General features: G+C 56.8%; 1 long non-coding RNA gene across 1 annotated transcript in view; it reads right to left on the bottom strand.

Moving 5' to 3' along the window:
* Positions 1-9,642: 9,642 nt before the first annotated feature.
* The window catches only part of LOC116574369, a 52,970-nt gene continuing 39,700 nt past the window's right edge, over positions 9,643-22,912 (bottom strand). Inside the window, exons 2-4 of the long non-coding RNA XR_004279247.1 lie at positions 12,504-12,696; positions 12,110-12,270; positions 9,643-11,185 (exon numbers count right to left, since the gene is read on the bottom strand). This is a non-coding gene — a long non-coding RNA (uncharacterized LOC116574369). The remainder of the gene's footprint in view (positions 11,186-12,109; positions 12,271-12,503; positions 12,697-22,912) is intronic.

The raw sequence follows: 22,912 nt of genomic DNA on the forward strand, positions 1-22,912 counted from the left end.
CCCATCAGTGCCCCTGGCTTCGGGGCGGGGGCGGGGGGTGAGCGAGCCTGAAGGGCGGGAGGGCGTCGGGTGGTTTTGTCTCTCGGCTGTGCTGGGGATCACATGTTTGCGTTTGTCGAAACTCGTACACCCGTGCACTCAAGCAGCTGAGTAACGTGTGCGAATTTTTCAAACGCTTCAGCAGAAAGGTACATCCACTTTGACCCATTCTTCCCTTAAACATTTAACTTCTGATTGTTTTGAATTAACCCTAAAAGGAAGGGGAAGTTACTGATGTCCTTCGCCGAAGATAATCACAACTGACGCCATGTGGGTTTCTTCACATTCTCCGATGCAGACATTTTTCCTAGTTGGTTCTGATTTCTTTGTTTGCAGGTCACTGTGTACATGACCTGCGCGCGCTCGGCCTCACGCAGGCTCCGAGCTCTTCCTCCTGCAGGCCACGGAGCCCCTCCGCCTTTGCCCATCCCCCCCATCTGCCCGTTTCTTCACTTCTCTGGGGGTCCTCCAGCAGCGGGCCCTCGCCCTGCCACATTCGCTCCGACCTCCTTGCTGGTTCTCATCCTCCCCAGCACCGAGAAGCTGAGAGCTGCCCCCAGCCTGACCTGCTTTCTGCAAGCCGACACCCCCCACCCCCTTCCCTCCCCCCCTGCCCGGTCTCCCCCAGCTGCTGACTCAGAGTCCGAGAGGGGGGCAGTGCCTGCTGCTGGGTTCCAGGCGATGATGTTTTCTAGCACAAACAGGAGCTGGGCAGACGCAAAAGAGAAAAATGCCTTGGGATCCGAGTGAGCCGTCCATCTGTTATCTGGAAGTGCGACACTCTGAACTTAACAGTATTAGCTGTGGAACATGAGCTTGGAGGAACAGACTTTTCTGGTATTTTCTTCAAAGCAATGAGGTAAGTCCTGGGTGGGTAGCCCACACCGTCCCCAGGAGAACAGATGTCCTCGGTCCCCTTCCCCGCGGACCTTCCCGTCAGTCAGGGAAGACGGCGGCTCTGAGGCATCCAGACAAGGGTCGAACTCTGAGGAATTTCTACAGCCGCCATCCTTGGTTTCAGAAGCGTGTTTGTCGACATCCTTTTAAGCGGTATAATGAGCGAACACAAGGCATGGGTTGGAAAAGATGATTCCTCACGTCCCTTACTGGATTGTAAGAAATAAATTATTCTTTACCTTAGGAACACTCATATGGAATTCTGAAACGGTAATGTTCCAGGTTAAATACAGGCGCGGGACCCACGGCTGTGCTGTGCGCGCATCTGCCACACGGAGAGGGAGGAAAGGTGAGCCGGGGTCGGGGGGCGCTGAGCACACAGCCGCAGAAGGCAGGCGCCTCCGTCCTTGGCACAGAGTCTGAAAGTTCTGTCTTTGTTTTCTTAGCTCAGTCCAGGGCCTGTGGACACAGTGCCACTCGGCTTGGCAGGAGAAAGAGCCTCACCCCTGCGATCCCGCCTCCCTCCGGCTGCCCGGGGGTCTCCAGGGGGCAGATCCCATTCCTGCCCCCACAGACGCCCAGAATCCAAAGACCAGCCTGCACAGTAGGGGCCACTGGTGAGTCCCGGGCCAGCTGGCACCGTCGCCGGTGTCCGTGGATGTGGTTCTGACTCACGGTCTTCGGACAGCCTTCTTTCTCTTCGTCCTTCTCCCAGAGAGTGCTGCCTTCTGAGATTAAAAAAAAAAGAAAGAAAGAAAGAAAAAGAGGAAAAAACTCTTGATTTCAACGCACGCACACACACACGCGCGCGCGCGCACACGCTTGCGCCCTACAGTACAGAGCTTGTATTTGGAAGTCTGCACACAAAAAGAAGTCATTCATTATATTAGTCATTTCTTCCTGCTATTTCCCGAAATAGCCGCAAAATGAGTTTAGTACTTCTTAATTCAAATAACCAAAACCCACAGTAATTATGCTGTGTTTGCGTGTACCTTGATAAATTGAGCGCGATCACAAAGCGGTTTTCTGGCCGTTTCTCTTAAACAACTGTTTTCATGAAATCTAAAAATGACTATAATTAATCTTTGTATTTGGGAATTTCTGGAACATCCCTAAGTAATTGTCTTCAACACTTCTTGGAGAACAGAATGATGGCTCAGTTTCTAAGCACAAACATGTCTTGGAGAAGAAGCCCAACTCCCAGGAAAGTGACACGTTCCACGCACGTCCCTGGGGTCACTGGACCCACTGAGGCCCACGCGTTTGTCCCACGAATACGCCCCCCACCTCTGCCCAAAGACTTCATCAAGTTAGAACCGTCGTGGCTGGGTCTAGGGTCTTCCGTCAAAAGTAAAATATCGCATTTCCCTTGACCAGAAAATCTTTTTTTGCCTCCAAATTTAGAGCTTTATAGCTTAAGGCTTTGAATTGGAGATGCTATAGCTCTTGCCCTGAGATTCTCCAACGGTCGACTAGGTGTTGGCAGATTCACACCAAGAAAAAAGCGAAGACCTGAGCGCTTCCTGTTAAGGCCAAAGTCAATGTCTCTCCCTCTCTGAGAGCACTGGTGAGTCCCGGGCCAGCTGGCACCGTCGCCGGTGTCCGTGGATGTGGTTCTGACACTGGCGGATGCTGCCGTGTCTGTCCCTGCCCAAGAGTCACTGTCAAAGTGAAAATCCAGCAGGGGCCTCCCCAGGGGCTGTGCCTTCCCCTGAGATGGGAGGAGCTACTGCCACCATTCCCCCACTGACACCCTCCTTCAGCCGTCCCGGCAGAATGTCCTTCTTCCTAGGGAAGGACATTAAGGGATGGTAAAAACACAAACAGGAATTCCAGCTTCCCAGCCGTCGCGGTCTGTGGGAGAGCCTCGACTGTTTGCAGAGGGAAAGCTGGCCTTTGCTGGGCCCTGTGGGAAGCAGGGGCATTGGGGGGGGGCAGGTGGGAGGGGGAGGGGGAAAGGGTGCTGCGCTCTGCTCTGTCCCAGGAGCGCTCGGAGCTCTTTCCGCAGCCGGTGCTAGAAGCCTCTCGCTCCTGCTCCTGTTCTCCCCCGGTCCCTCCTCCCCTCCACCCCCCATCCCCCCTCCATCCCCTGCCGCTGCGTCCAGCACATGCAGGCGCTGTCCTCAGGGCAGCAGAGATGTGGCCGATGGAGGCCGGCAGCCCCTCCTGAAGGGACCTGAGGAGCACAGGACAAACCCATGATGACGAGGCAGTGTTGCAGGTCCTCACTGAGAAGCGGCCTCCGAAGCCACGGGGCTGGGGCACAGTGGCTGACAGGCTCAGGGACAGGGGTGTGCAGCGGCCCGACCCCAGCCGGCTGGGCTGCCTGGGCTCCCTGAAGCCACTAACAGTACTCGTGTTTTTGTTTTTGTTTTGAAGTGTTATTTATTTATTTATTTGACAGAGATCACAAGTAGGCAGAGAGAGAGGAGGAAGCAGGCTCCCCGCTGAGCAGAGCCCAATGCGGGGGCTCGATCCCAGGACCCTGAGGTCATGACCGGGGGCTCGATCCCAGGACCCTGAGGTCATGACCTCAGCCAAAGGCAGAGGCTTTAACCCGCGGAGCCACCCAGGCGCCCCGAGCACTCCTGTTTTAATACCCAAATCGCCCACCTTGAGGTGTGTGTCCATGAATCCCCCGGCTCATCACGCCCCTGAAGTGGTCCTGGCTCCCGAGGGTCTCTGGAAAGGGGGGCCTCTGAGGGGTCCCTGCCCACCCCCGCCTGGCTCCCGACTCTGGGGTGAAGACTCACCGGAGCCTCGGCTACCCCAGAGCTCCGAGACCCACGCATTAGGGGCCAGCGCTGCTTCAGTTTACAGTAATCCTGCGGTTGGCCCAGCCCCGGGCCCGCAGTGCTGAAGCTGATCTCCTGGACTGACTGGCCCTTCAGAGGCGCCATCAGGCCCGACGTTGCCCAGGGCCTCTCCTCCCCGCGGCCCAAGCGGTGTCTGGCCAGGCAGGGGACATCGGGCCAGGAATGCAGGCTGCACGCTGGGGCTGGATCCCTCCAGGCGTGGGATGCCCTGGTCGGGGGCGGAGGTCAGGCCTCAAGGGGACCCACCTGCTTCCTCAGCAAAGGAAAGAGAAGTAACCACATAAGAGGTAATCCACATAAGAGGGGCAGCTGTGAGCCCTTTGGGGTTTGCTTCTAAAGCAGGGAGCCTCCTTGCCGTCCCCCTGTGCTGGGCTCCCGGGGTGACGTCACGGAGCCCGCGGGCTCCCATCTCCCTGCTGCCTGCCGGTTGACAACCCTTCCCCTTGGAGGTGGACGTGATGCTTTGTGCTCCCAGAACCATGACCGGCCGGCCAAGCCTCCCCTCCATGGAGAGGGAGCCCAAGCCAACCAGCCAGGGCCCATCTCTGTCCCCAGGAGTGGGGTGGAGGGGGCTCTCCCTGCCAAGAGGCTCCAGCTGGGGGCCCAGGATGGGGGGGACGCAGAGAGATAGCGGGATCCACACAACCTCCTTCCCCAGCACCCTGCTTCAGTGACTGCCTCCGACCTCCTCCCTGGGGCCTGGGGTGTGGAGCCCTCATCAGGCTCCTGCTTTCCCCATGTGCCGACCCACCTCTGAAAATGGGGCCTCTCTGGGGGCCCCTCGCAGCAACCCCTACCAGAGCTTCCTTGCCTCCTCCTGGATTCCGGGGCTCCTTGGCAATCCTGGGTATTCCCTGGCTCAGAGACAGAACACTCCAAACTGCCTCCCACTGCGCGTGGCTTCCTGCCCACGTCTCTGCTTCTCTCAGGGGTGTGGTCCTGTTGGCGGAGGGCACCCTGCTCCGGGCTAGTCTCACCTCAACTAATCACATCTGCAGCAGCCCAATTTCCAAACAAGGTCACATTCAAAGGTGCAACATGTCTGTTTTGGGGACACAAGTCAACCCCTAGCCCTGCTGCTGGGCTGGTTGGCCCTCCCCGAAGCTCACGCCTCCTGCTCCCTCCTGCTCTGTGCACGTCAGGCCTCAGGCACCCAACACCATCCTGGTGGGTCTACAGTCCAGTGTCCTGCCAGTCCTCACGGGAGCCTCGTGACCACCATCCTACCTTCCTGCGCTTCTCTCCTGCCCAGGAAGTTGTGTGCCGTGAGCCCTCCTGGGGCTGGAAACAGGCTGGAGGACAGAAGGGAGCCAGGACTGCCCCGGGCACACCTCCCTCCTACCCTCTTCCAACTCATTTCTCCAAGCCTTTCTCTTTCTGGGAGGGTGGCATTTTCTGTGTTTGCAACCTGTAGGCATGGCCAGCCTCCTGGCATCATTTTTCAGAGCCTCACTTCTAACTTGGGAAGGAAAAAACCCCATGATTTCTCCACCAAAAGACGCGGAGGGCACTGCTGTTTTATTTTTCCTCACTGATCAGCAATGACGGGTGATAAGAATTTCTCTTTCTTCTGTGTTTCTCTGCAGAGGTCCGTGAGCTGCGAGGCAGAGCGCTTGTGTAGCCTTGGAGCCGGTTGCTTGGATTGAAAACCTGAGTCCCACCCACTCAGAGTCCTCCTCAGGCTGTGCTCACAGCCCAGCTGCAGGGGGCCACTCACGGTGGATCCGGGGAGGTCCTCCAGCTGGGGGCCGGCAGGCAGCGGTGCATGGGGCCGGGGGCAGACTCCAAGCCCAGTCTCTTCACACCCACCCTTTGCCTCAGATCTCCCACCAGTTAATTCTGAAGCAGAGAAAACCTCGTCTTGAATGGTTACACCGTTTCCACGTGTACCAACTAAGGAGGCCACAGAGTTCTCTCCGCGTGTGCACTAACTGTTCAATCATAGGTGTCTCGAGTGTGGCTTTCACAAGGTTTAAAAGGGAACCATTTTTCCAGACCAGAACATGAATGAGATTGAAATGTCTCTTTGAAACTCCATAGTTTCATTCGTGTCTTTAATTCCTTGAAAAATCAACAAAACAATGACATCTATAAATATGTAAGCATTAATTATGTATTTGTACCTTTATCACCAACGTTTAATTAAAAGCCCCTCATGGCAGGAGAAACATTTTATGCTTTATCAATTGTGTTAATTTGATTTTTTTTTTTATTAAAAAAGCCTGGAAAACTATCTTCCCAACAAGCCTCATGTCTGCATAGCTCCATGCTCCTGAGTGTGCAGGATCGTGTCTGCTTGGTCCCACCTCCCACCCTGCCGGCACATCCTGCTGCCCCCACGTGGAAGGGCAGCTAGGCACTCTACTGAACCCCACACCGGCCTCACTCAGCAAACTCCGGCTGCAAGACCCCTCATGCCTTCCTCCCCACTGAACGGCTTGAGAAAGCATACACCTCCTTGTATCACCGTAAGATTGTGACCATCTGCCTCCAGGGGCCCCAATGCCATGGCTCGAGCACCCCACTCTCCACCTGCAGCCATCCTCCGTCTCTGTCTCCTCGTGTCTCTGTGTCTATCTCTCTCGGTCTGTCTCTTTCTCTCCATGTCTCTGTGTCTCTTTTTTCCTCTCTGTCTCTGATCTTCTCTCTCTCTGTCTTTGTCTCTGTGTGTGTGTCTTTGTATCTCTCGCCTATCTCTGTCTCTCTATCAGTCTCTCTCTGTCTCTGTCTGGGCTCAGTTGCTCTCAGATTCTTGTCAAGGACAATTCTCAGGGACCAAGGAGCAAGCCATACCATTTACAATGGCCCTAGCAGTGAGAAATCCTGGACCAGGAGACATACCCAGAATTGCAAATCTCGCATCTGCTCAGAATCACCAGACGGGTTCCCTGTTGCCCAAAGAGTCGTGCACAACCATGACCTACATTCACGCAATTTGGTCAAGGCCCCCCCCCACCGCTTGATGTCTTCCCCAGTATCATCACCCTCTTCACGTGGTCAAAGCTTTCTGTTCCAACCAAACCCAGGGTGCCCCACCCCAACTACACTGCAGCCCCCCCTCCATGCTCCCTCTGCCCAAAAGATGCTACCTGCCACTCGGGCTTTCCAGAAGTGGCCTTCGTTTCAAGGTCCAGAGCCAACGCCATCTCCCTCAGGAGCTTTCCCTGACTGCTCAGCTCCCAACCCTCCTCCCCCAGAATGATTAAGGCATTCCTTCCTGTAAACATCCCCTGTAAACACCACCCCCCCAGCTTGCACTTTCCTCACTGTGACTCTCTTTTTTGCCTCTGCATCTTTGTACATGCTGTTCCCTCCTCTTGGTTCAAGACGGAGGTCTCTGGATGTCCTGAGGTCTCTGGCTGTCCCCTGTGACCTCGTCCAAAGCAGATGCCCACTGGCCTCAGGGGGGCTGACCCACCGCCCCATTTCCAGACTGCTCTCTGCCCCCATAGGACTGAGAATTTCTTTCCTGCTTCTTTTTCTTAAGAGCATGGATCATAACCAGGATCTTTTTGAGTTTCATGTGCCACCCTTTGCAAATACCATGAATATAACAGATCCCTAACCGACGGGATAGATCACTGAACCGAAGGCTGACCCTCTGGTCTTCTCCTTTCTTACGGGAAGAGATGAAAGTTACTGTTGTAATTATGACTAAACCGCAGCAAAGGATCTGCTCCCGCCCGCAGGTTAGGAATAAAAGGTGATGCCACGGGTCTGCGGAAGGTGCTGTCTGGGGCTGAGCTTGGCCAGAGCTCCCTCCGTGTGCCCCCATGTCCTCCCCGAGGGAGGCGCACACGGAGAACAAGCTCTAGTCAGCCCCGGGCCTGCTCGGCTCCGGGAGGAGGAGCGGCCTACGGAGCTGGGCCCCTGAATGGGACCCGCACCCGCCGGCGCTCGGGTCCGGCCGCAGGAGGGAGGCGGGAGCTGGTGCGGAGGAGGCTCAGCTGCCCCGCGCCGCAGACCCAAACCCTCGTGCCGTGCACGCGGAGGTCGAGGTGCAGAGAGCCGGGGCGCTCGGGACGCCACACCGGCAAGGTGCCTACGCGCCCGCAAGCCTTCCGCTAGGCCTAGGAGGGCGTCTGTGGCTTGAAGACGAGGAGTGCTGAGACGCAGCCCCCGAAACTCCGAAGTCGAGTCAGGACGGCGCCCTGCAAGCGTCCGCGGCCCGGGGAGGGGTGAAGGCTGACTGCCGTCCTTGGTCGGGGCCAGCGGCGCGGGGGGCACCGTTGGGGGCGGGGGCCGCGGGGAGTCAGCCGGCCAGCCCAGACCCCTGAGCCCAGCGGGCAGATTCGCACCCGTCCTCGCGCGAACGCAGCGTCTTACAGGAAAACACGCTCTTCGTTCCGGATCGCAACTCGGATTTATTTCTATTTCCGTTCGGCAGCTGCTCTCGGGGCGCAGCTGCTCCGGCGTCCCCCGTGGCGGGCTCGCCGGCTGTCGCGGCAGCTCGGATGCTCCGCTTGCCCGTGGACTGGCGTCGGGGTTTCGCGCCCGAGCCCGTGGGCCCGTCGGAAGCCGCGCCAGCCTGACCCCGCGGGCAGAGCTGCGGCCGCGCACACGCGCCCGAGTCAGGGGCTGCGAGCGGGGTCCCGGCCCCGGCTGACCGGCCGAGCGTCCTGGAAACCCGTTCACGAGCAGCCGTCCCGTTAGCGAGAACAAATGGTCCACTTCTTCGGTCTCCCGTGATGGCAAATAAAGTCTGGCGGCGGCGTGAGAGCCAGGAGGGAAGCCCTGGAGGGAAGGTTCCAGGAGGATGGCCGGGGGCGGGGCGGGGGGGCTGGCGCTGCCCTCCCCCAGGCCCCGCTGGTGAGAATCGCCTGCAAGAGGGTCCTGCCCCCAGCGCCCTGGTCTCTGCAGGAAAGGCCCCGGCATCTTCCTCTCCAACTTTTGTTCCGGTCCAGGGAATCTGGTCAGCACCGTCGGTTTTTTCAGAGAGAAGCGAGGCCGGAGGTCAGGTGTCAGAGAGAAACAGGTGAGCAGGAAGGGCCTGACACCGAGACTGGACATCACCAGCCTCTTGTCCATCCCAGAAGGAGTTAAATAGTCCAACAGCGTGTCCTGAACTTGGTAACATTTCAGCCTTTCTACAGAACGTACTTTGAAGGAAAGAAAAAACCCAAGAGCAACGGACTGATATGCAAACTCGAGTGACTGGCTTAGAATCAGAGAAACTTGAGAAATGTCCGCTTCCCATATAAGTTGTCTAACTTGCAAAAAACATGTACAATTTGCTTACCACCATATTAAATCTAGATAAGCTCGCTCATTTACCACAGGGCTTCATTGCTTATCTGTTTTTGAGACATCTTGTAATAAGACTTTTTTTTTGGTCGGTAGTGCTTTTTCAATCAATGTAGCTGACACCAGATAATTTGAACACAAGGGACATATCTCACTGGCCTTGTGTGGACATTGACCTAATTTAGCTAATCTTAGATTATTTATCCAAAATATCTTGTCTGCAAATATTTGAAAGTGTATAACCATTATCGACTTTAGGGGGAAAAGAAAAACAGGAAAGTGAATGAGAGTCTCTCTGGTTTTATGATATGATAGAGCGAATGAGAGCACGCAGTTCGCATATTAAAGCAGCAGCAGGAGAAGTTAGCTGGGAACTTTGCTAACGTGTAGAATCTGCCCTGTGCCCGGATCTCCCTCCCCAATGCTGGTCAGTCACGTTTGGTTCTTTTACTCCGAGATGATCCCAAGGAAGCAGAAAGTGGTTAAATTCTTACACTTTGTGGGCGCCTGGGTGGCTCAGTGGGTTAAGCCTCTGCCTTGGGCTCAGGTCATGATCTCAGGGTCCTGGGATTGAGCCCTGCATCGGCCTCTCTGCTCAGAGGGAAGCCAGCTTCTTCCTCCCTCTTTGCCTGCCTCTCCGCCTACTTGTGATCTTGTCAGATAAACACATAAAATATTAAAAAAATAATAAAACAAATTCTTACACTTCATTTCTTAAAGTCATCCCAGTAAGTTCAACGCCAGCAAATGTGAAATCAGCCCAGAGAGCCGCCTGTCACACTAACACCAATGCCGTCTTACGGATCTGGAGTGAGTTCAGATCAAGCGGGACGCCTGAGGCTCCTCAGCCGCTCCACGCTATAGTTCTAGTTCTTTCCCTGGAAACTTTGTCAAAAACAGGCAGTCAGATTAAGTATTTCTGTTAGTTTCTTATTAATTAAACATAAGCCTCAAAAAACAAAAGTGATATTTTCCAAGGAATTAGTACAAGAAATAAACCATTTCCTTAGTTTACCCATAAAATCTGGATCATTCTCAGTACTCTACATTTTCTCTTTCCCTTAGTTAAATTTCATTTGGCCAAAAAACCAGAACTAATGGATGTATCCATGAGTAGCAGGTAGAATTCCTTTTACGATAAAAATGATTTTTAAAATTTTATGCCGAATTGTTTATGAGATGGGTCCGATTTGTTGGCACATAGACTCAGCTCACACTCGTGCTGAATTGGTTCTTCATTAATTACGCAACACTCCAGAAGTTAATGTGTAAAAATACGACGTGTGCAGACTGAGTATGCAGGCATGCCCATGTTCGTGCCACAGTTACGCTGAATTTATTTAAACAACATTCTCGGCACAAAGTCTCCTTTCTTGCTGTCATCAAAGGATGAAATGTCATTTCTAAGTTTTATGACTTTACTGCTAGAAGTCTTGTCTCTAAACTGTTAATGCAGACCATTTAAGAATATTTTATTTAAAATAAAACATGTTTGCAAATATGTTTTATTGTCATCTTTTTGACCAAGGTGTGACTCCCCAGGTTTTCGAAGCCCTGGGTCCATTGTAGGAACAGACGAATCTGAAATGACTTGCTTTCTTGCTCGGCAGAAAGCACTTTGAAGGGCTCTGAATTCTCGCTCAGGTCTCCTGTTTGTTTTGTGCAGGCAGCGGTGGGGGTAACGCCCTGCAAGGGAGAGGTGCTGCAGAGGGCCGCCCACACGCTGGCCTGAAATTCGAAAAGGGCCGGAGAGGGTTGCTTCAGCCCCCCCCGGGGGGACATTACCGGGTAGCCTGTCGCCATCTGCATTTCATCAAGACCCAGCACTTGTAGCCAGGTCCTTCCAGAGCTACTTGTGAGTGCATCAAAGATTGACGACTGGGGTCACAATACAGCGATTAGGCAGAATTAAAGTTAAAATGGGAAGAAAATGAATCGAGCAAGAAAACACACTCTGCGTTGCCTTTCCACTCCACTGCTCACTCCCGCGGAAGGAAAGCAGCCTTGATCACAGATGACCTGACGGCAGCACCAGGAGCTCCGCAGGTTCTGCTTTGCCTCCTGCGAAACGTCATGCTCGGCCTCGCCCTCCAGGTGAGCTTCTCCTCCTCCATCTCTTGAGGGCACGAGGAAGGTCCAAGACGGCCCCGTGGGCCAATTCAAGTCTCAGGTGGGGGTCCTGGGGGTACCTGAAATGCCCCATAGCCACATTTTCCAAAGTAAAAGGAGCAAGTGAAAAGAACTTCAAAAACGTGTTCAGTTTTACCCCCTACATCCACATTTCACTCATTTCAACATGAAATCAAGAGGTTTCAATGTCCCCTGAGGCATTGTACAGGCCTTCTGTCCACCCCCCACCTTCACAAGCTGGAGGGTCCGGCTGCCCCCTGCACACCCCCGCGTGGACTGGTCATCTGTAAATGCTCCGGGGCCACCTGTGGCCGGTGTCCCCCAAACTGGGTCACGGACATGTGAGTGGGCAGCTGGGGAGAAAGAACCCAGCACATGGGAAACAAGCTTGGAAGGGTCTGCCTGGAAAGCTCAGAAGAAGGGGGTCGGGAACATCCCCTTGTCCTCACGGCGTCCCTTCATTGTGGGACTTGGTGAGTTCCGTCAAGGTCGGCTCACGCATTCTGGGTGTGTCTCTAACAGGAGCCAGGGGGTCACTGGCCACATCACCCCCCCAAGCAGCCTGCCCCACAGAACCCCAGACGAGCAGCATGTGTGGGAATGTGCAGAGCACGTGCGTGTGTCTCTATGTAGCATGTGCATCTGTAGGAGAGAGAGCCTCTGCCTGTTTGTGTGAAGGTGAGTGTACACTGTGCGTTGGGTGAGGCCCTGAGTGTGTAAGGTGTGTGTGGCTTGTGTGAACATGTCGAGAAGGGGAGGGAGGCAAGGGCGACTCCAGGCTCACAGCCCGGGGTTGGGCGCCGGGCCACTTCCAAGTGGCCTCTGCCAGCAAGATGGCCACAGGACCACTGCAACTTTCCTGTGCCCATTGGCTCTACCCACGGCCACGGCCTCTTCGGGCCTTTGGCAAACCTATTTTGGACACCCCCAGTGAACCCGACACTGTCTACGCCCTGCAAAAGCCCGGTCTCCCCGGAACTCACATCTCCACGTGCAGCACAGGCAGGATCTCGAGACAATGGCGGGGGCTTCCGGCTCCGCCTCAGCCACTGTGGCCCTTGTGGGAGAGGTTCTGGGCCCAGCGATGCAGGAAGAGGGAAACACAGAGACTTTCGAGAGTAGCCACAGGGTCCAGGCCCAAATCCTACATTCGGGGAGAAAAAGGAGTGTTCTAGGTCCCCTCCCTAAAGGCACCCACAATGAACCAGAGCCGCCTGCAGTCGGGGCATCTCACCGGCACCCCGCCCCCAGCCCCCAGCAGGACACCGGTGGGGCCTCCTCTCCATTCATCTCAAGTTCTCCACGTGTCTACGAACACATGATTTGGTTGCACCCCTTCCAAATCCTACCCCCTCAGTCTGTCAGGAAATCATTCACCTGGAGAGGCTTCCGGGTACCCCCGGGAGCCTCTGGGCACCCAGGAAGACTTGACCCTGGGGCACCTTCAGTCTCCATGTCTGCCTCTCGCTCCGGGGCTGGGAATGGCCTGGAGCCTGTCTCTGTGTTGACTGCCTTCTGGGAAAGATGTCCATCCACGACGAGGAAGGGAGAGGACAACCCACACGGAATCCTGTGTAAAGAGGCAGAGGAAGGACAGGTTAACAGGTCAGTTGTTGGAGGAAGAAGCCACCTTCGTGGGTGCCCAGGCCTCCCTGGTCCAGCCGGCCTCTGCGTCCTTGGAGCTGGCCTCGGGGAGGCTCAGGGATGCAGTGGGCCAGAGCAGCCAGCACAGGCCGCCCCTCCCGCCACACGGTTCAGGAAAAACGAGGTCACCCTGGAAGGGGGGGGTGGGGGCGCAAGGTGGCCGAGAGGGAGAAGGGTGGCCATATGGTCGTGGTGCGGTGGTAGCCTGCGATGCGCCGGGACGGTGAGTGGTTCGGAGCGCCGCCGTCGAGCAGCGATGTTGCCTTCCTGACCAGCTTGTTTGTTCTGGGCCAACAGCTCGAGTATGTGTTGTTGGGAGTTCGGTCTAGAGAGAAGCCTTCAGGGGCTCTCACTGGCCTGTCCCGAGAGCAGAAGCTGGCGCCTGTGTTAGACGCTCGCCACCTGTTACGATGGCTGCTCTCGGGAATTTAAACTTGCAAGCCACACTCAGAAAAACGTGAGAACCTCGAAAACTCAGAGTTGCTTGAGTCAGACATCCGAGCTCCGGAGCCCAAGGACCGTTTTAAAGTTTTCAGATTCTCCAGAGAGAGGAAAGTGTGGATCATCGGTGTCTGTCCCTTGCCGAGCCCCTCCTTCCCCTCCCGACAGGAGGGGGTCTGTGGTTTGAAACTTGTCAGGGAGAAGAGAGACTTCGCCGAGAAGGCTGCTAATGAATTCGGATTGTATGGTGCTCAAATGTGATGTTTTGCAATGATGACATTAGTGTGGCAAGCGAGGGTCCAGGGCGACAAGTCTGCGCAGCTGCTCGCACTTTGAAACGCGCGGACAATGGGCGCCAGTGTTCCCGGCGCTCGGCCTCCCCGCCGCATCTGCATAGTCTGTTCTGCCTGATTGACCAGCGGCTCTGTCGCGGGGATCAGTATTGTTCGCAGATCACTTCAAGACGGCCGAGATGACGAGATTCAGGTGAGAGATGAAGCCGCCACAAAAAGCCGCCCGGGAAACTCCGCCCCGGGAAACTCCGCGCGGCGGCCGCCAGCTCCCAGGGTGGATTTACTTGTTTGCCTTCGAGACCTCATCAAGCTGCTGGAAGGGAAACTGAAGACCACGGAGTGTAGCGGACCTCACAATGCCCTGCTGGGGGGCAGTTTCGGGTCCTCCTTTCCGTAAAAATCCAGGACACTTATGGCACTTTATTTCAGTGTACGCCTTTGCTCTTAGAATTCTAAGAGTCTGCCAAAGGAAAACAAATAGTTTCCTTCTATGAGGCCCCAAACTGTCGCAAGAGAGACCGAGTTTCTCTTTTCCAAAAACACCATTTTGAAAAGTGGCCATGGCGCTCCGTTGGCTGGCGACTCTGAGCTGAAGGAAACAGAGCAGGTTTACTTCCAAGTCACCAGACACAGGGCAATCGGCCTCCTGAATCAGGCTCACACTCGAGTCACAGGCACTGAGACCTGCTGGCCTGGATTTCATGACACTGATGCGTTGACTTCTGCTCCGAAGACAAAATCTTTGTCATGCAAGTGCCTTTCCGCCCAAGAGGCCTCAGCTCCATCCTCCTACCCCCAGCACAGGAGCAGGGTGGGGACTGAGGCCCTGGGACACGCTTTCACACCCCAGGTCCTCTCCTTGGGGGTTTCAGTCACGGGAGTGCAAGTATTGCCAATAATCTGCAGATTTGCGGATCCTGGAGGAGGGACCTACGGCGGAACAGGTGGCCGGGGCAGGAAGGGAGGGAGAACCTCTTCTGCAGAAAGTAAGGGGCCGCGGGGCTTTCTCCCAATCAGGACTTGATTATGGCACCGACAGTTCCACCGCGTGGACCTGCAGGCCGCATCCTGGGGCCGGAGCTCCCAAGGGCCAGGCCCAGCTAGACCCCTGGCTGTGCCCGGCCTTGCAGCTTGCAGGACCTCCTCCTCCTCCTCTCCACCTCCCCTTCCTCCTGCTCCTCCCTCCCTGTCTCCCTCCCTCCTCCTCCTGCACCCCTCCCTGCGACACCCCCCCGCCCAGGAAAAGCAAGACCCACAGAAGGCGCTCTGCTGCACCCGTGGGCACCAACCCCCGGAACGCCGAGCTGCCGAGTTGTAGGCAGTAGCGGGGTTGGCCGGCAGCCGCCCCGCCAGCGCGGGGGAGGCCTTTCCCTGTCCCCACCCGCGTTCGCTGCCGATCGCAGCAACGCTCATCTCGGGAATATAACGATTAATCCAGCCGCAGGTTCCCAGATAAGTGATTGTGATGGAGATTGTTGGCGAGAAAATAGACAATTATCCGCTGTTAGCTTTACATAAAGATCGCATTAACTCAAATTAGTTATCAGACAAAAGAGCTTCGGCGCGCGCGCCCTGCCCGGGCCCTGCCCGCGGGACCCCCGGGCGCAGCCAGGCCCAGCGCGCAGCGCAGGGCGCAGGGCGCGGGGGCGCGCACCAGGCGGACCTCCGCCCGGGCCTCACGCAGGGACGCTAGTACCGCGTGCGCCGGGCCGGGACTCGCAGCCCCGCACCTGATGCGGTCTGGGGCGGCCCCCTGGGGACGCCCCGTGCCCGCGCCTCCCCCACCCCCTGCCTCGGCGGCGCTGTCCTGGGCCCGCCCTGGGGCCCTGGTCCTTGAGAGCGAGCAGGGCACGTCCTTCGTTCTCCCAGAGAGGCCGGACCCTCCTCTCCACCGCGGAATCAGACTCACTGCAAAGGCCTCTTGATCTCTTCGAAGGGGCGACCCCGTGACCTGCCCCCACTCCACCCCGCACTGTCCCTCCCACCGCACTGGCCAGGAGGACTGATGGGAAAGGGGGGATGGGAGAGAAAGGGCACAGAATGACCCTTGGAGCTGAGTGTCAGTGGCCTGGGGGACCGTCGGGGACCCACAGCGCCAGGCTGGGGCAGAGACCCTGCAGGGCAGTCTGGACGCTGGATGACCCGGCGGTGCGTCCTGTCCACACAGCCGGTTGCCTCCTGCGCACTTTGACACGGGCACATGGGAGCACAGGTTTTGCTGAGGCCGTGGGTGCAAAGGCAGCCCCCCTCTGCCCAGCGCCCCAGGCCAGCCCACGCCCGGTGCGGACCCCAGTGGCACAGGCGAGCTGGTGCTCCCCCGAGGTCTGCCTCCGGGCCCCCAGGGTCCCTGGGCCCTGCTGAATAGGGCGGATAATGACCCCCGGTTCCCAAGGCAGGCTTTCTGCTGCCTGGTGAGCTTGGATTTGTGTGGTCCAAGCCCTTCCCAGCTTGCCCCATTCTGTCACCAGGATAAGGGGCTCCCTCGGCTCGTTTGCACCTGCGTCGCTTTTGGCTCCTTCAGGAATGCGCTGAAGCTTGTAATCAGCTTTGTGAAGCCATTGAGTGCACGGCTGAGCGAAACTTCCAAAGCTCGAGGAAAACTCGCCCGCTGAATAGGAGCCAGCATGGGGCTGCTCTCCAAGCCTCCGCGCTGCCAGATTCCAGCAGAGCCCCTCACAATCCCTCACAATCGCTCCGCGCCGGCTCCGCGCTTCCCCACACTGAGAAGAGTGAGAAAAGAAAAGCGACAATCCCAGTCACCGAGGTTAGCCGTTTGTTCCCAGATTAATGGCAAACGGCTCCTTCTCCCTGCCCTCCCCCCAGCTTAGCTCCCAGCCCAGGAAACAGGGCGGCACAGGGACCAGAGGCCAGTTTTTGGAGCACCCGTCTGATTTCGCATTTTCCGCTGAGCTTCCCCCAGCTCTGGTCCCCGGGGAACCCCCGCCTGGGCCCTGTTAGCCGCGGGGGCCCTGCACCTCGCTGGAGATGAAGGCGAAGCTCAGAGTCCCATATGTCAGCCCTGCAAACTCTCCTAGCCCACGCCCCCGAAAGGAAGACACAAGCTAGTCTGACTCCTTCTCAGGGGCCCCGCACCTCCTTGGGCAGGAGAAGGAAGATTCAGGCAAAGCGGAAGTTCCCGGCCATCTGCGGTGTGTTTGTGCTTTTCTAGACACAGATGACTTCAGGACCTGAGGTGCTGGGTTGTCGCAGCCCCCGGAATGGCCTCCAGCCTGTGCTGACGGCCCTGGCTTGGCGGGTGGGGGCTTCCTGGCAGGCCCCGGTTCACTGTCCCTGCCCAGGTGCCTGGAGGAGAGGCCGGCCCAGGCTGGCTCTGGCTCTGAAACAGAAAAGTCTCGACAGCTGAGAAATGAGGCAGCTTGCAGAAGGCAAACGCATACTCGTCAGCTCAAGACAGAGCAGCACCAGGGCCGGGTTCTTTCCTAGTACCGTGCCCGGTGCCAAATGCTGTGCACTTGCCTCCCCGCCCTCAGAGCCCGGAGGCAGGCCTTCAGAAGTGTGGACTCGGTTTCCCGACCGTGGATCGGGTTCTTCCGTCAGTGAACCCTACCAGGCAGGACTTGGAGGAAAAAAAGGGAAGGCTGCTTAATGCTCTGCGTTCAAAACCGTTCACGGTTGCTGCGGATTTCTTTAGCTCCTGAATTTTTTCTCACCTTGAAGTGGGAGCCTGTCCTCTCCCGCAGCACGTCCTGTGGAAGGTTGATCTGGATTTGCACGCCTGCGCTCCGCCCTGCAGACGGGTTTCCCCTGCAGACCGGCTTCTGGCCCCCAAGCCTGGCTTCCGAGGGTGCATCCTCAGGCCGGGCTGTGGCTTGGTGCTAGAAATAGTGCCTGGCGCGTGGAAGCCCTTCAGGGGCCTCTTCCAATACCCAACAGATAGTGCAGCCCGGGGCAGGGAAGGAGCGGAGGGCTCCCTCTGTGGACGCCCCCAGGGCAGTGGCCGTGGTCACACTGTTCTCTGGGACCTGGAAGGGGCAGGAGTTCTACTCATGCCCCTGGTCGTGCATCAGGAGCCGTAGGTGGGAAGTGTGTCTGGGTGTAGAGGGGCTGGTACCCCAGAAGCTCTAGGGACGGGCCCACAAGTCCTCGGGGGCACCGATTGTTATCAGCAGTAACAGGAAGCAAAGAAGCAAAGGCTTGGTCCTGTCCTGTAGCGCGTCAGACGGCGCTGCTTGACAGGAAGAGATGCTCCAGCTCTGGACCCCACCGGGGCACAGCGAGAGGAGCTGGGGGCTCAACGTGGAGTCAAACATCTCTCCGTGCCAAGGCTCTGTATGTTCATTCCTGGGCGGCGAACCTGCTTGAAACACCCCAAATCCATACCACCCATTTTGGCATTTTAAGTTTTTTTGTTTGTTTGTTTTTGTTTTTGTTTTTGTTTTATTGTCAAGTTTGATGTGTTGTTTTCAGCAGGGGTTTCTCCTTCTAACCATTCTCGGTAACAAGTCAGGGGGATATGCGGTAATTCAGAAATTAGTGAAATTTTACTCTTGGTGGGGGCGTTGGATTAAGAGGCTGAGAGAGTGTGAAACAAGTCAACGTGTAATTGTATGATAAGGCTCTCACGAGGAATTTATTGGCCAAGTTGCTATTTCTATTCCTTCCTAATCTCGTTTAGCACATTCATTCTCTGCAATCTGTCTCCATAATCTTCTGTGGCAGAACGGCAGCCAATGGAAGCCCGCGTGTTTGGAGAGAAGAGAAAATATGCAGAAGCATGATAAACTGACGCTAATTATCCATATTTAGGACACCGAGTGCAGAAGATCAAGGTTTACAAATAACAAACCAGAGCCAATGGTGATGGCTTCCTCGTGTGGAATATGTTGGCGGGGCCAGATAAGGCTTTCCCGGGCAAGAGAGATTTATTGGTCAAAGAGCTCACCTTCCACTTTTCCACTTTTCCATAGCAGTAAATTATTTAGGCCAAATTCACCAGAACATCACTCTTTCATTCGGCCGGGTGCCATGGCTTGCTCTTTGTGTCCTTTGAATGCAAACCCTTGTAGAGTCACCTGGGTCCCTAAGGGATGGATAATTGAGGGAAAAGGTAATTCCCTGTAAACGGTGCCTAGAGGACGGTGAGGCGATGCCACCAGCGGAACAGGATGAGGTACGGAGCAGAGGGACCGACCGTGGGGCAGCGGCGGCCTCAGTCGTGGACCAGCCCTCTGCTGGAGAAGACGGGGACAGAGAGCCACCGACCGTGTGCGCACGGGGGGCTGCTCCCCTCCAGCCAGTCAGCTGTGCTAAGAAGCGGTGTGGGAGCATTGCGCCAACACGTCTGTTTTCCTGTATGGAACCCCGATCGTTTAAAAATCTAAAGATCTCAACTTGTTCTTTCTGTCCTCTCTACTGTCCTCACACCACCTCCAACTGACCTGACGTTTTAAAATTGGCTCCCAGTCCTCTGCAAGACTTCTGGCTCTGAGGAGAGACGTGGCAGGAATGCAGGCTGGAAATACCGTGTGGCACGGACGCGGGGTCAGCGGCGCAGACTTTTCTGTATTACAATAATTGCCTTGTCAGGTTTCCAGAAAACAAGCCCAAATATAGCCCAAAGTTCTGCTGCACATTTGCACGCTCATCTTGAAATTTAAAATATTAATTAAATCCCATTCAGTGGTACTAACTGGGTGATTTTTTTGTTTTGAGTCATCATCACGCTTGGTACCAGTTGGGAAACCGATCTCCTTGCTTCATCCTTTGACCGTTTTCCAAAGTCTTCCTTTGTGAATTTTCTGGTCCGTGCTGGGCAAGGCAAGAGGAGCCCTTGTCAAATCCCCAGGGTGATCCAGTGGGAGCCCCTTAAAAATACAGGACTTCCTAGAATAAAAATAGCCATGCTGAAGTTTGGGGACACGATTTACAATTCCTACATAACGAGGTATCGGGACAGAACAGGTGACCTCTGACACACAATCTCTCCTCGCCGTAAACCACACGGACAAGAGATTATCTACAGGTTAGCACGCACGCACACCCGCTTTCTTCAACACACGTAAGATGCCGGTCGGCCGGGGACGCATCTTTACTTTGGGCGTCTCTGAACCGAGGCAGTAGCGAGACGAGTTTGTCACACTCTGCTGCAGCATGTTCAGAATTACCCGCTGTTCTGCAGACATGAACTTCGCTGAAACTCAACCGATGGGCTAACATAACGTGTGATTGCGCAAGCAACGCGCGGTCTCTATGTTAAAAACGTGGGATTGAGATAATTATCCATTCGCTTCACCCCCCGAACAGAAAAATACTCCTTCATCAGTGATAATAGAATAGTTGAGGCTAAAGACGCAGGTTGCTGGTATTTCTAGACTTACATAAGCTGCGGGAAGAACCCGCTTCTGTAATGTGTCTGCTGCACCCGAGTCAGTGTGTCACTCCACACACACGTGTGTTTGGTGAAGGCCACGGTGAAGAGACCCGTCTCGGCGTGCTGTGTTGGTTGGGTTCGGCTTTGGTGCTCCAGACGGGGGTGTCGACCTGAGTGATGTGGGTCCCAGACTCAGCTCTTCTCCCCGCGGTGCAGGACGGCGACCCGCGTGCTCTGAGTAGTGCCCGGACTCTCCCCGCAGATGCCCTCGTGTCCCTAAGCCCCTTCTCCCCTCACCGACCGCCGCCAGGCTGAGGAAACCAGCGGCTGTTGTGAGAACAGGACCCCGCTCAGGGGGAGAGCAGCAATTCTTTTAAATGAACACGATAAACTACTTACCAAAGTGAATTTTTAAATTTTAACTTCTGTCTAAGACTAACTTGAGTGTGCGGGTGTTCAAGCAGCAGCGAGTCGTGCACTGGATGGGGACAAACTTCACCCCGACCAGAAGCGTTATCCTGAAGGACGTGGGAAAGCCACGCAACCGACAGACCACAGATTCCAACTGTGGCTGCGGCCACGTCCTCCCGGGCCGTGCGTTGGCGCTTCCATGCCTCCTTTCCAGAACCTTCCTCCCTCCGCATCAGCCGACATCACACGTTTATTCAGTGCACGTAAGCCCCAGCAGGTGTCTCTGACACAGATACCTCCTTCCCGCTAAACATTCAAATGACACCGAGGGTGTAGTGCTCCGCCTTCCTGGGGCACTTCATGACGGCGTCAGAGTGCCTTAAGGTGTCTGCGGGCTGCAGTGCGGTCCGTGGGCACTAGCCTTGGAGGAAACTGAAAGAGACAGGGGACCCCAGTCCTTGTTTGCCCGGGCGCTGGTTAGCGAGAGGAGTACGAGATACAGTAAATGCGCTGGGCATGTTGAGACATCCTTTCAGCTCCAATGACTTCAAATAGCTTCTAAGTAAAACAAATAAACAGAATAATGGTGGGATTTGTTTGGAATTATTCATTATGAGGCTACCCAAGGCATGACATTTCCAATCACGTCTTAATTCTCTTCTTCAGAGCAGAAACGGTTTTCGTATCTTGACACGTTCGCCGCCCTGGGCCTGAGGCGGTTGGTTCTCTCGCTGGCTCGTTCTGTGGCTGCGAATGCCGACAGCGTGCTGTGGGGTCTTGCCGACCACGCACGCTTGGCTCCCGCTTCTGCCCATTACAAGTGAAATAAACCCCCGGGCCGACTGCCCCAGATCCTGATCTGTGAGCTGATGTGTTAAATGAGCCTGTTGCTCTAAAGGTTATAAATGACAAGGTTTTTACTATTACAAGTAATTTATAGCTATTTCCTGTTTGACGTGACAGATCCTCCTGGAGAAGTCCAAATTTGTCTGCTTGACATACATTTATTTTAACATTCTCTCTTTCTCCAAATTCTAGAACGGATTAACTACTGTTTCCCCGGGTGTCAATTTGCACCTGTGGGGACTACCTCTCGAGGCTTCGATGGGTCCCCTGGCCTCCACTCCAGATGGCTGCCTGCATTTCAGCTCCTAATGTGGATCATTACTGCATATTTACTGTAATTTATAAAAATCACAGGAAATGACATTTTTATTAGTCACTGACTCCACCACCACCGACTGCGGTGGATGTTACGCGTACAGATCCTGGATCGGAAGCTCTTCCCGGTCCTTCCTTCTGTGAGATGATCCTGCTTGCTCAGCGGGTGAGGTCAGGAGGAGCTCCGCTCCCAGCTCGTTCCTGACCGCCTGGACCTTCCCGGGCGATGCCGGGAATGAGGTTCGGGGAGATGCCCTGCCAGGCTGAGAGAAAGCCGCAGAAGTGTGTGGGCCTCGGCAGGGCGGGCAGCAAGGAGCCCGAGCCCGGAGGTCGGCGGCAGCCCCCGGAGAGAGTGACATGCGCGGGGCGGCCGCGGCCACCGTGGGGCCCGTCAGTGATCCTGCACCGGCCGCTGTGGCAACGCCGCCGGCTGCAGACAAGACCTGGGAGCACTCAGAGCCTGCCTCCCCAGGTCCCTGCTGCACGCCCGCGGGGACGGCCTTGCTGATCTCAGAGGGCGCGCAGGGACGGGGCCTCGCGGTCTGAGAGGACATTCTGCAGCTGGACACGGGCAGAGGACGCAGGACTCGCTGCCGGCCTGGATATCGGGGTCTTGGTGTTCGCGCGTTCGAGGGACAGCAGAGGACAGGCCGGGCGCAGGGGCAGGACCCGGCGCGGGGAGCCTGGGGGCCGCACGCGCTGCAAGACGGGTCGTCCTGGCACGGCCGCCGCGAACACGCACGAGCGTCCGGTCCTTTCCGGCCGGGGGACTCCCGACTGCAGAAGCCGCCGCCGGAATGATGCGGCCGGCCAGGAGGAGGACGGACGGCGGCGCTGGGCCCGGCTCGCGGGGAGATGTGCGGCCCCGCCGGGAAGGTCAGGGCAGGAGAGGCCCCGACACCCGCAGGACCCGGTGGCCGAGTGGGTGGGAGCCTCCAGGGGCCCCCGCGGTCCTGCCCGCGGAAACGAGGCGGCCAGCGCGGCCGGAGAGCCCCGGGGCAGGGGCGGAGCAGCGCGCAGTACGGGACGGGGAGGGCGGCGGGAGCGCAGAGCGCCGCGAGGGCAGGGCCGGGAGGAGCCCGGAGCTCCGGCCCGAAGCCGCCGAGAAGAGCCGCCGGGAGGACCGAGCCGCGCCCCTGGCGAGGAAGCGCCTTCGCGGCGAGCACTGGGGGCAGAGCTGCTCGCGCTCCCGGACGCCGCGGGCTGACCCCGGGCCACAGGAGCGCGGGCCGCGGCGTCGGTGCTGCTGGCGCTCCGGGGACCCGCCGCCGGGCAGGGAAGCCGCGTCCGCGCTCGGACCCGCGGGACCCCACCGTCCCCCGCGGCCCGGCAGCCGCCGTCGGCGGGACCTGCGCAGCGTGAGAAGGGACAGTCGGGGACAGTCGGGGGACAGCCGGGGGGACAGTCGGGGACAGCCGGGGGGACAGTCGGGGACAGCCGGGGACAGTCGGGGGGACAGCCGGGGACACAGTCGGGGACAGCCGGGGACAGCCGGGGACAGTCGG

Source organism: Mustela erminea, chromosome 15 (genome assembly GCF_009829155.1).
Source record: "Mustela erminea isolate mMusErm1 chromosome 15, mMusErm1.Pri, whole genome shotgun sequence".
NCBI classification, from domain to species: domain Eukaryota; kingdom Metazoa; phylum Chordata; class Mammalia; order Carnivora; family Mustelidae; genus Mustela; species Mustela erminea.